Below are 13,821 nucleotides of genomic sequence, written 5' to 3' on the forward strand. Positions count from 1 at the left end.
CCTGGTTTAAACCTTTCACCATTAATACAAAAGTAATAAACACAACATAAGAATGACAATATTTCATTAATAAGTTAAAAGCCCAGTTGTAGGAAAGGAGAAAGAACAGGTTTAGAATTCTGTTCAAAATTGATAAGCGCAGAAATAAAACTACCCTATCATTTCATTATGTTATAAATAACTATTTAACAATGGAAAAAGAACCGTATCCAAATTCTATGCAACAGACTTGAAGTGATTAGAGACGCAAGATCGCAATCAATTCATACCATCAGAAAATATCTATAATAAACCTCACAGTAGCCAAAATAAATGGCACTTCTTGTACTTCCATGGTCTTATTCCACCAAAGTTGCACTGCTGTAACATATTGTGTATCTTTATAAAATCTGCAAAAGTACATCTTTTATCCGCCCAATACATACACTCAGTAATAAGATGTTTAAAAGTTTCCACAATTGAATAGCCTTCTGTTCATAATATCTACATGAAGGTTGTGCTCTAGGGATGTATTACATGCACCCAACATCTCCATCGTAGGCATGAAGTTCAGTCTTGCGTGCATTTGACAGTTCCTAAATCTAGCGTTGGGGACATTTTACAAGATAATGTGGTAAGACATTCCACAGTCTCTATTTCCGCGGTGTTGGTATATAATTTGGATTTTTTTTCATAGTATCGCCAGTGGAAATCCAGCTCATAATGGACCTTAAGGTAATGGCCCCCCCATAATAACTTCAGGCCTCGGGGGCATTACCTTTGGCAGTAATGGCCCACCGGCTCCACGGTTATTGCCATTAGTGTTCCGGGGACTGCAGGGTCGGGAAACTAGTTTTCCATAGTTTGCAGCCCCAGAATACCAATGCGCTGATGAAACCTTTTCAAGCGCTTTTCTTTTGCCGTTTGAAAAAGCGTCGCCGCAGTATGCGTTAGTTCTAGGAATACTAGAATGCGCGTACTGCTTCATTAGTACGGAGCAACAGGGCGCCATTTGGGGCCAACTTGCACCGTACTAATGAAAGGAAGTAAAATAAATATAAAAAATGGCCACCTTGGAAAAGGTAGAAGGGACTACGTGTGGTCCCTTCTCCCTTTCCGTGGTCGTCAGAAACAAAATAGTGTAATAGGCGCGCGATGCACGTAAGTGCGTCCCTGGGATTAAAATGTGGTATGGCTCGGAAACGAGCCAATTCATGTTAAGTGTATCCCGTGGATTCTCGCTGCTGGGTACTAATAAACAATTTACTCTGGGGAAGCACACAGCATCCCTGCGGTTGTGTCAATAAATGTAAGCAGTTGTTCTTTTTAGGCAGTCTGAGAATTTTAGCGATATTAACCTGCATGATCAATCGAGTGATTTATGATGCCAAATATCGACATGTTGTGGGGGAAGAGGGGGTTCACTAAAATAGTTCTAGTTTACAGTTGAAACGTATTGTTGCTGACTTTGGAAATACTCCCATTGGGAATGGGACTTGCTTTTTTTTTTACTCTCTAAAATCCGTTTACTCCCAACTTTACAAAATGGGGAGTACACTACTGTAACTTCAAAAGTTTATCTAGATCACTGACTGTGTACTTGCTAGAGAACGATTTGGTGGTTATGCTGCAATATTATTTACGAACTCTTAAAATGGGGCCTGTAAGTAACTAGATTCAAGCATGATGCGTTTGCTTCTCCCATCTTGGTCCCTGTAGGATATTTTAATTGGGCGACAACTAAATTGGGGGAATTTTCCACCCATCTCAAATTGGGTGTGCACAATGTTTTGAATATCTTTATGTAAACCTGGGACCCCCGGTTTTAACAATATTGTTTCCCTATAACCTCCCTCTACTTTCAGGATGAAAAAGATGAAGAGTTGCACACAGGGTCTATTTAGTGATAAAATAGAAATACGCCTATCAATTTAAATGTAAAAACATTATGCATCTGTGAAATTCCACTCTCGTGACTAAAGTGAAGAATGATCAGTACACTGGTCGCATCACTTTTCTATACTATGTTTACATGAATGCCGATTTTTGTAAACACACATCACCATCCGTACATTTTTGATTTACCCTGAGCGCACATCCACTATGCATTGAAAATTGTATTGGGTTCAGGATAAACTTGTCATTTTATACGAAACCAAATGAACTCGGAACATCTCCATTTCTTATCAATTGAAAATGCAAACATCCCCTTTACTCAATGGACATGTCAGTGTCAAGCTGTGTTCTAAATAACTACATTTAAAAGACAAGCTACTTGACATTCCTGCACGTATATCGCTTGCAAAGAGAAACATGTCTAACTTGTCTGTTTGCTAGATTACCTTAAATGGTGCTTTTATTTCATTACCATATGAAAGTGAACATTACTCCTACGTCTCCTCCACTTTCCTCCATACTTGTGGGACTCCAGAGGTTCTCCCTCTGGGGGCTAAGTATACCGGGGTCACTCCTGGGGGTTCCCAGTCGGGCTCTAAACATACTGTGGTTACTCCTGAGGTTCCCCAGCTATGGGCAATAAGAAGCACCAGCAAGGCCGAGGTTCCCCAGTTTGAGGCTAAAGGGAATGTCTTTGTCCGAGGTTCCACTCATAGGGGCTAAACATGGTACCGGCCTAGCTGAGGGAGTGCAAAAAGTCAGACACACGTCCAAAGTCTTGGAGTACTGGCTCTACTGAGGATCCCCCAAAGGGGGCTTATTTTCATTCCAAGCATCTAAAATTACAATCAAAACGACTGTCTTCTGACAAACCTGTGACGCAGATCGCTTCAGAGGGTCACAAAACGGCACCTTAGCCTGTGTCATCCATTTTGTCTGGGCCCTCAGCCTTCAACCCCATGAGTGCCTAGACCGAATGGCAAAGCCTTTTTTGGACAACCCAACTCCTGATCCCCTGGTCTTGCAGGATAGAGTGTTATTGAGGGCCCTTAGAAGTCACAAGAGAATTTGCTCCTTCTGCTGCAAGTGGACATTCTGGCAGAGGCCCACAAAGTGTCGGGGGAAAAACTCCATATGGGCCTTCACAATTGATGCCTGGTACTAGCTTCAGGCTTCTGAAGAGATTCCTTTGGCTATGTGTCAGTTTCCTTCTTCCACTTTGATAGTGGTACTGACTCTCCAGTGCAAATCCTCTTCTTCCTCCGCATCAATAGTGTTGTCGAAGGAGGATGAGGTTCTAGAAGGGATAGGGAAGAAAGACTATGCATGTGCAGGTTTTCAGCTGTGTTGGGCAAATACAGAGGCGGTCCTGGCGGTCGGTATTCTCAAGTTACGGGGAGAGTTGTCAGAGTTCGTACAGTGCCCACGGGTACTCTATAGAATGACTCCACAGTTCAGACTGCCACTTGCAAGACGCCTGACGCCAGACCATCTGCAAATCCTGCAACAAGAAGTCGGGACTCTGCAGGAAAAGGCTACCTTAGAGGACGTACCTCTTCTACAGGTAAACAAGGATTTTATGCAGTCTAGGATTCTCGATCAACGAAAAGAAATCCAGCCTAGACCCCAGCCAGGTCAATCTGTTCCAAGGGGCTCCAATTCCAACAAAGGACTCTCGTCTTCCCCTCCAACGAGAGGGTCCAAAACATGCTGTTTCAAATCCCCCAATATGTAGCCAGTCGAGAGGTGACGGTACGCAAGGCTATGCGACGGTTGGGAATTATGGCGTCATGCCTTTATTTGGTTCCTCACGCGCGCCTGCGCATGCATCCAATGCAGGAGTGCCTCAACAGTAAGTGGTGTCAGGCCAGCAGACAATGGGACGATCTAGTGATTGTCTCGCTAGCCCTCATTCTCTCGCTACGGTGGTGATCAAAGGAGAACCTCTTGAAAGGAAAACCCTTCACCACCCCCGCAGTGGAGGCCACTCTTTAACTACAGACTCATTTCTCACAGGGTGGGGAGCTCACCTGCTTCAATAGACAAAGCACAGAGTTTGGTCGTCGGACATAGCATCCAACCACATATACCTGTTGGAACTATTAGCGTTATTCAAAGCACTGAAAGTTTTCCAGACACAACTGCAGGGAAAACGGTCCTGATCCTCACACAGCACCACGGCCAGTACTATCTGAACAAACCAGGGGGCACACACTCTCCAGGGCTGTCCAAACTATCTCAGAACATTTGGAAGTGGGCTTTCAAACACATGTTCCTGTTGTCACATGTTCCAGGAGAACTCAATCTTCTGGCAGACCGGCAGAGATTTCCCACTACCCATGGAGTACGAATAGCGATTACACAAAGACATCGTCTCCAGTGTTTTTGCAAGATGGGGCTTCCCAGAGATCGACTTCGCAACTCTGGAGAACTCTCAATGCCAAGCTTACACCTCCAGGTACCCCAGAACCGTTCCAAGGGGAACGGACTCTCGATAACATGGTCAGAGAAATTTGTTTACGCCACCCCCCCCCCCCCGACTCCCATACTCAACAAGATAGTGCACAAGATGCACCAGGAACCAGTCACAATGATATTGGTGGTTCCCATGTGGGCCCGCCAACCCTTGTTCGCTCCTCTGATGGAGATGTCCCTTTCTCCTCCAATGAAACTGCCTTACCCTTACAACATTTTGTCGCAAGACAAGGGGGAGACACGTCACCCATACCCGCAAACATTGAACTTAGCGGCCTGGCTCCTGAGGTCATAGAGTTTGGGCACCTGCAACTCCCTCAGATGTATGGACATACTCAGGGAGGCAAGAAAACCTAACGCACGATATTGCTATTCCAGTAAGTGGAAACCTTTTATCTGGTGCAGCTCTTAAGAGCATTAACCCCATTGACTGCTCGCCTACACATACCGTTTTGTACCCGACTCATTTACTTGACTCAGGCCTAGTATTTAACGCTCTAAAAGTTCACTTAGCTGCTCTTTCAGCCTACACTACATCACAACAAAAGGTGCTGTGGTGAAAGATACCAGTTATTAAGGTTTTCATGGAGGGGGTAAAGAGAATTCACCCTCCCATTTCTGACCCAGCTCCCAGATGGGAGCTAAACGTGGTGTTAACTAGACTTAATGGGGTCTCCTTTCGAGCCCATGCATAAAGCAAGCCTCAAAGATCTTGCATACAAAACTGCCTTTTTAATAGCCATTACATCCATTAGGATAGTCACTGAACTACAAGCGCTCTCAGTTCTAGACCCCTTTGTAACAGTTCACAAGGATAAGGTGCTTCTGCGCACTCACCCTAGGTTTGCACCTAAATTCATTTAAAAGTTCCATGTCAACCAATCCATAGAACTACCAACGTTCTTTCAGAACCTCTCAAACATGCGAGAAAGAAGCCTGCACACACTGGATGTACGCAGAGCAGTCATGTTTTACATGGAAAGAACTCGACCACTAAGAAAAATCAGTTTTTCGTTTCAGTGGCAGCAGGTAGAGAGGGAGACCCAGTCTCCAAATCTACTATCTGTAAATGGATTGTCAAATGCATCACACTCTGTTACACTCTTGCTAAGAGAGAACTGGCCTTTAAGCCTAGAGCACATTCTACAGGTACTGGGGCTTCCATAGCATTCATTGCAAATGTTCCCCTAGAGTCCATTTGTAAAGCGGCAACCTGGAGTTCTGTACACACCTTTACAAAACACTATTGCATAGGCACTCGTTCTAGGTCTGATTCTCAGGTGGGACAAGCAGTACTAAGACATCTTTACTGTTCCTTCTCACATCACACTTCCAACTCCGGGTGCTGCTCGCTAGTCTATTCACAGCATGCGATTCTAAACAGATTAACGAGCATCAGAAGACATGCTTTACTTACCGTAAAAGCATTTCTGCTGATTGTATCTGTTTAGATTCACATGCGCCCACCCTTCCTCCCCGCTCGGATGGAAGGAACGTCTTACTACTTTCTCTTTTCTGTACTTACTCATGTTAGTCATAGGCTCCCCCATGGCAGAAAAAATACAATCGGAGGGACCTCAACACGTGAGGGATTTTGGGTACACTACATGTCACGTTGGGGATAGTGTTACAGACACGCCCATGTCAACGTCCCCTTCCGATTCTCGAAAGACGAGATGCAATACTCTGCGGTGACCACTGAATGTCGGACTATAAGCACAGCATGTGAATCGAAGCGGTTACAATCATCAGAAATGCTTTTACGACAAGTAATGCATGTCATCTGTTAACTTTGGGAATGCAAAAGGAGCGCAGGCATCTAAAGCTTCTATTTCCGGGTCGATAACCAGCGGCATTTCAGAAGCTTACTCAGTTCAGGGACTTAAAGCCGCATGGACCTCTCCACTATTGCCTCAACCTTAGTTCACAAGTGGATGCTCAGATTGGTCAGGCTGTGCTGAAGAACCTGTTTAGTATCAGTGTTTGTGGATCCCCCCACAAGTATGGAGGAAAAGAGACGGAATGTAGAAGTAAAACAAAGGTACCCACCGTAGTGACTAACATACTCTTAGTCCATAGCCCCCTTTCCTCCACGTGCCTGCCCCTCTTCCCCCTTTGAAAGTTCCCTCTTATTGCTAATACTTCTACCAACCTTGGCGATGGAAAAGGACTGAAGGGCGATACGCTCAGCGGGACCGAGGAAGATGGGGCTAAAGCCACAAGTAAAAATCAAAGGACAATAAATGTTTTAATGCTTCAAAAAGCCCTCTGATCCCGTCCCAAAGGAGGGAGCGTCCCACAAGTATGAAGGAAAGGGGACTATGGACTAGGAGTGTTTTTCTCTCCACTGTTTTGTAATACAATGACTGCCGGAGTGCAAAATGGGAACCGTTTTTGACCCTGTGTAGCCTAGCACAATGGGAAAACTAACTTCCTACATTGCTGAAAAAAGAATTCTAATGGAAGTACAGGGATCGAAATAAAGGTTTGATTAGCAGGAGCTAAAAGCAGCGGCTAACTATCCGAGATCACCCATTATTAAGTAGGTGAGGTGATGACTTTGGGGAACCAGGAGCTATTAAATAGTGTGCCACAAATGTAACTCTCATGACATGCAAACTGTATATTGTTTTGTCCATAATGTCCTGTTATACCTTGAATGTTGCAAGGGGTCAGGAGTAAAACTGACACAGAGGCATGTTGACTTTTAGTAATAAAACTTATATTATTGAAATGAGCAGGGTTGGGGAAATCCTATCTATCCCGAACTCTAAAGGGTTTCCCTGCCTCAACAAAACTTAAACGTCTGTGTCGGGATGTTAAACAAAGCGGCTTCAGTTCTGTGCCCAAAACCCTAAATCGACTCTTGCACTCCAAACTAAATACAAGGTTGAAACGGGATTTTCTCTGAGCTATAGACTTATATCTTATTCTCGAAGTTTCAAACATAAAATTCTAAGGTGCACATAAGAAAAAGGAAATATTGGTCCACCAAGAAAACAGGGCTCTCCCTTCTCCTATGTTTCTTCTGATTCTCTGTCAGTTTGGTTCTTATGGTGCACAAAATGTTCCAATATTTCCTAAGAGGTTTCTTGTCTATCCAAGTTGTCACTTTCTCTTTTAAGGGGTATGGTTCCCCCCTGTGTTGCTATTCCACAATGTATTTATTCACTGGTTCTTCTCCCCCTGGTTTATTCGTCTGCCAGAGTGCCACTATTTTGGCATCAATAATTATCACAACACACTTCTCTTGAATCCTTAAAGGGGCATGAGTCTTCCCATGTCTGTTCCATGTAGAGAGGTTCTGACCCCTAAGCTATTACAATCATTCTTCCTCCCCATGGTATACTATTCCTTGCTTGGATGCAAATCCCAGACTCCGGTTTGCCTGGTTCAATAACCTGCCTCGGCTTTTCCACACTTTGTTCACTTTCTCTTTTATCCAGCTCACAATAATTCTCCAGTATGGTGCCAGCGATCCTGCCTTTCTTCTGCTGCCTTTATTTATGCTCTTGCTCTTAACACTGTTCCGACTTGTAATAACTTAATTGCTTTTTTTTTTGTTTAAGGCTTTTTCGTTCCACAATGTTTGTATCTGTACTTAGGATTGTTCTTTCAAAAACTGTTTTGTATTTCTTTTACTTAGGCTTACTCTATTAACAATATTCATATCCGTAAGAATTGCTCTGCCTTCACTTGGGCTTGCTTGCGTACTACACGGTACACAACATTCACTCTGAAGCGTGCCTGTAACCAGTTCTTTCTCTCTCTGCTTACCGGTTATGGGCAGTACCTTCAGTGCAGTTTGTGTGTCGCCAGCGTATGCACTCCTTGTCCATCCACTGGTAATGCGCCCACTGAGTTTTTCGCTTCCCATCTTCCTTTCTTCTGTCCTCGGCAGCTCTGGCTTCCTGTAGTCAGAAAACTGTGAACTTCTCCCGTCCTGGCAATTGCTTGGCACACAGTGTCCGTTGGCCTCTGTACTGTGCTCTATTGTCTGCTTGCTTTTGGCATCCTCACCATGTCCGTACAAAACAGGTGCCTCTCCACGTTCTGCTTCTCTCTCTCTCCAATTTGTTTCACCTGCATTAATTTTAAATGTCCCAGTCTTTCTCTGCAGTTTCCAAAGACTAGCACGCGATGCTGGTTTGCTTTGTCTATTCATTCTCATTGCCCCACCCCTCTTCCTCTTCTCAGTACTACAAAAGGGGATGGAGGGGGATGGAGAGTGGTTGGGGGTGAGAGGGTTTGGGTTGAAACAACCTAGCAAATCAGTATCTGTTACAATAAGGCATGTATGACTGTTGCAAATGCCCTTGGTGATCACTAAAATGTATGATTGAAGGGTTATCTTGATACAATTGTGTCTCTCCCATGGTCCTCCTGTAGATAGCCACCCCCAGGGTCAGAGTCGGGTAGCTTCTGCCTTTCCTTGGCCACTTGAGAGGGGCATCCTTCCAGGGAATTGGTGGCAAATTTGTCTATTTGTCACAATGTCCTAATGTTTGTTTATACACATTACTAAACAGTTAAAAAAAGAAATCTTTTTATTGTCTTATGACAGAATACATGACGGTCCACAAACATTCAACTAAACACATTTCAAGCAAATCACTAGTACCATTAACCCGTCTCCCATTGTTAATCTCTGGACCAGTCCCAGCTTCGAATTTTCCAGACTATTAAACTTATATAATGTTAAAAAAAAAGTCTTGGATCATACATTAATAAAATATACACAGTATACATGGGTGAGGACTCGGCGTTCCCACTAAACAGAATATGTAAGCCCCATTGACACATCTGGTAAGCCGGGTATATTGTAGCGTTTATGGCAGCATATCATCAGATGGGTAGAATAAAGATTGCATCAATTCCAAGCCAGTACAAACATCTGTAGCCCTATGCGATTATCTATACCATATTTTAGTCTCCTAAATTGACAATTTCTTCACATCCTCCCACCATAAGCCAAACTCTCGGAAGAGCAGGTTTCTTCCACGCCATGGCAATTCTGTGTTTTGCCAGGATGCATGTTAAATCTAGCTATTAAGTTACATGCCCCTCCGCCCCCTCCTTCGGCCTTGGATATGTACCTAATGATAAACGGGTCTCGGGTAAGCATTCAAAACTTGCAATCCCAATAGCATCTATTTTCTGACGTATTGCCCTCCAGAATCGTTGCACAGTTTGGGCAGTTTCAGAACATGTGCATCATATCTGCCTCATCACATAAATGTATGGTGTAACTATCAGAACTTATAGGCAAAACCCTATAGAAGTTCTATGGGGCATGTTCAATTGGATATTTAGTGTTGAGCATTTCTAGACACTTTCTGAATATATATCGGTGCTCTGTCCCATTTACCCTCATCTAAGTTTGTGTCAAGGGGTTCTCTCCCGCATAGCCTTTATCCGAAATGCCTCCATATGTATTATGTACAGAAATCTCTTATACAGTTGATGCACATATTACCTACTCTGCCAGTTCATGCATTAACACACATATCATATCGGTCTATGGTTCCCTACGTAAATCCGGGCAATAGGACTCCACAATCCACACCAACATATATGACCAGAATTGGCCTGCATGCAAATCACTTAAGGATATCGACTCTTCATATTGTAACAGCACACAGTTCTCAAACATGTCTCCCCACATAGCCACTCCCTTATCCACCCAGCATATTCTCATACTTTTCAGTTTACCAGCATCTCGACCGAAGGCAGTCGCCAACGGAATATTAGGCGAATATGGGGCATTCAGTCCTCACAACTTCAGTGCCATTCACCAGAGTTTCTTACCCAATAAGAGAAATGAGCGACAATGACCGTGTTTAGCTTTACACCATAATCAGTTCTTTAGTTTTCTGCATCAATTGTCCAGATTAAATTAATCAGACAACCACAATGAGACATTGAACTTGACATGCAAGGTATCACAACGCAAAATGCGGTAGTTGTATGCCACCATTCTTGTAGGATAGAGTGAGATCCCCTGTCTTCCTAATCCCCAGACCTTGGGTTATCAAATGGGACATTGTTAAACTAGTACAGCAGGCAAGGTAGGATAATCATTTTTGTTAAGGCTGCACATCCCATCATTGACAAAGCTAATATTCTTCCAGAAGATTATGGAATGTGAGATGCCATCCATTGCTCATTGTATTGCGTTCATGGGAGATCCTAAAATCATGACTGATGGTAATCCCTAAATAGTAAAAGGAATCTGCAGACTAAGCTATTCAACACTGTGTAGTGTTTGCTCTGTGTGAGGCCAAGGCAGAAAGTGGAAAGGGACCCAACTTCTTCCAGTTTATTGCAATGCCAGAAAGGCTAGCAAAATTAAAAATTATCAAACGCCTTCAAGATGATGTAGTAAAGAATACTTTCTGTATGTACAGGAGTATGCAATCAGCATACAGAGATATCAAGTGTCTAATTCTGTTGACCAGTATGCCTGCATCTCGAGTACAGTTCTTAGGGATGCCGTGAGAGGCTGCCAATGCAAAAATAACACTAGAATAGTGGGCAATCCTGTTTGGTTCCTTTTTTCAAATCCCAGGAGTTTGAGATATTCTATCAGTTCTCACTGTAGCGCTAGGCTTAGTATACATCTGTTTAACCCACTGTAAAAAGCCCTCACCTATCCAAAATCATCTGGCCGTGGCATACATCCATTCCGAATGGACTGAATCAAATGCCTTAATAGTGTCTAAGCAAGCAAGTAGATGTGTTCTTATTCTATCAATAACATAGTATAGCATTCCCAGGTTTAGGGAAGTATTTCTACCGGGGAAGAATCCTGTATGGTCCCAGTAATTAAGCATAGTTCTCACCTGGGCAGTTTGAATTTTGACATCCTGATTGAGCATGGAGAGAGGCCTATACGATTTGCAGAGATACTGCAGTTTACATGGTTTGAGCACAGGGACTATCAATGGTTATCGCATGCTCAAGGGCAACACTCCGTTGTGTGATGAATCGGACGTGATCATCCCAGAAACCCTGGCCTGGACCCCTTCTCATGTAGCCAGGGAAAGGTAGCCGCTACCTGATCCTGACCCTGGGGGCGGTATTATGTGGGAGGATCACATGAGGGGAGGTTCAGGAAGGACGGGAGCATACTCTAACTTCCCTAATGATCATACCTTATTAATGGCCTATTGTAAAGTTGAACATCCTGAAATAAGTGAATAAGAACATTAGGGACTTCAAGTCCCATAATGACCTGGGAACTGAGGCCAGGAAGATGAGTTAAGCGGTGCAGAACTATTGTGTGCAGTCTAGTGCCTCCAATGACCCACACCTGAGTGGGCCTTTTAAATATTTAAGGCCCCTTCACATACATGCCATTACCGTGAAGCAGCAGAAGCAGGAGGGGGAAGACGCCGGAGCTGCTGCTGCTTTGCTCTAGTAGCAGAGGTCGGGGAACCTGTATGCATAAGACACAAAGCAGGAAGTGTCATTGAGATGTCCCATGGTAGGGTGAAGCTCTACTGGTCTTAGATGCTGCTCTGGTGCGGGGCGTTCACCGGGGTGCAAGTGGAGCTGAAAGGGCTCCAATTACAGGTGGAGCGCGCACCGGGAAGCTTATCTGAGCTGTCCGACACATGTGCGAACGTAATGAAAGAGACAGAAGCAGCAGGTCCAGCGGAGACGCGCAGAAAGACTGGTGGTTTTGCCTTTGTTCGTAAACCGCGGGGGGGCGCTCTGAAGAAGACTGCAGCCTCAGTACAAACCTTTTGAATACCAAACTATTGAATTGAAGCCATTTGAGCGTACCGTAACTCTTATCTTAAGAGAGAGAGAGTTAAAGAACATTGTTACTACCATTGTCAAAACCAAAGGGGACAATATTTAAACTCCGTATAGATGCATATTGTAACCAGTATTGCCTCAGACAAAGAAAAGGCAGTTAAAGGAAAACTAAGATGGCAGAATAGAAACCCTCCTTATGACAATTATCAAGGTGGAGAGAGAGAATCTGCATTGCCTTGGGCAAATGAATCGTTGTGAAAGACTACGTCAGTGTTTACTGCATCTTTGTAGAAGATGTTACAAATCTAATGTAGTTGTTGGAAATCAAAAGTCTTATCAGTGAAACCAGTGTTGATTTAACTTTTCCCCATTGATGATTGAAGTTTTGAAGCATACCTCTACTAGATCACAATCAGGGAAACGTGTGATTATACTTTCAAGTTTCACCCAAAGTGTTACTTCAGACACTATTTTTAACACACATAAACACTGTTTGGGGTCCACAATTTTCAGTGTGGCTGCTGATTCTTGTTTTTGTTCCAGTTAATGGGTGACCTCAGAGAGATATTGTTATAGACGGTTCCTCATGGTGTGTGGGGACTTTCCGTCCTTAGGCGTGGGATGAATTTGGATGGGAACACTGTTACCCATTTGGGACCAGCGGGGTCCGTTAAAAGAGAGTGAAAACTTGGAGGCACATTTCAAAGAGGAACTATTTTTAGAATTTTATTGACCATCATATGAAGTGTGTGCTGTTGAGAATTAAAAATGCGGAACTTCATCCATAGTATATTGTCGTATGGTGTTGTTCGCACGGTATCCCTGGTTTGCTTCTGGGATATCCTAGATTAAAATTTCGTCGACCGGTTTCGATGATTGCTGCTTATCATCTTCTTCAGGACTATAATTTGAACTTGTCCCTATGAGATCAAGGGTGGGGAAGTGGCACTTGGGCCACACATCCCATCTGCCTTTAAGGCACTTTCTGCCAGGTATGTCGAAGTTGTTCAACTGTGCAGCTTAGGCTTCGTCTTACGCAAAAACTGTGTTGCTTCAGCCGGCGGATGCTTGTGTCTGGCCGTGAAATGCCGTAGATTGCAAACACCAAGCGCGATCTACGGCATTTCACGGCCAGACACAAGCATCCGCCGGCTGAAGCAACACAGTTTTTGCGTAAGTCCCTACAAAAAAGCTGCACAGTTGAACAACTTCGACATACCTGGCAGAAAGTGCCTTAAAGGCAGATGGGATGTGTGGCCCAAGTGCCACTTCCCCACCCTTGATCTCATAGGGACAAGTTCAAATTATAGTCCTGAAGAAGATGATAAGCAGCAATCATCGAAACCGGTCGACGAAATTTTAATCTAGGATATCCCAGAAGCAAACCAGGGATACCGTGCGAACAACACCATACGACAATATACTATGGATGAAGTTCCGCATTTTTAATTCTCAACAGCACACACTTCATATGATGGTCAATAAAATTCTAAAAATAGTTCCTCTTTGAAATGTGCCTCCAAGTTTTCACTCTCTTTTAACGGACCCCGCTGGTCCCAAATGGGTAACAGTGTTCCCATCCAAATTCATCCCACGCCTAAGGACGGAAAGTTGAAGCATACCTCACCACAAAGTACTGATAATTGTAGGACGACTTAGCCTGGCATGCAAGTATACCAGGAAAGGGATACTTGGTGGTTAGTCCTA

The 13,821-nt window shown here is 43.8% G+C and overlaps 1 protein-coding gene across 2 annotated transcripts in view; it reads left to right on the plus strand.

Annotated features, from left to right (window-relative positions):
- The window catches only part of LOC138569240 (meiosis-specific coiled-coil domain-containing protein MEIOC-like), a 458,384-nt gene that overhangs the window by 134,898 nt on the left and 309,665 nt on the right, over window positions 1-13,821 (plus strand). The window lies entirely within an intron of this gene.

This window comes from Ambystoma mexicanum, chromosome 2q (assembly GCF_040938575.1).
Source record: "Ambystoma mexicanum isolate Mex_15411 chromosome 2q, UKY_AmexF1_1, whole genome shotgun sequence".
Classification (NCBI taxonomy): Eukaryota; Metazoa; Chordata; class Amphibia; order Caudata; family Ambystomatidae; genus Ambystoma; species Ambystoma mexicanum.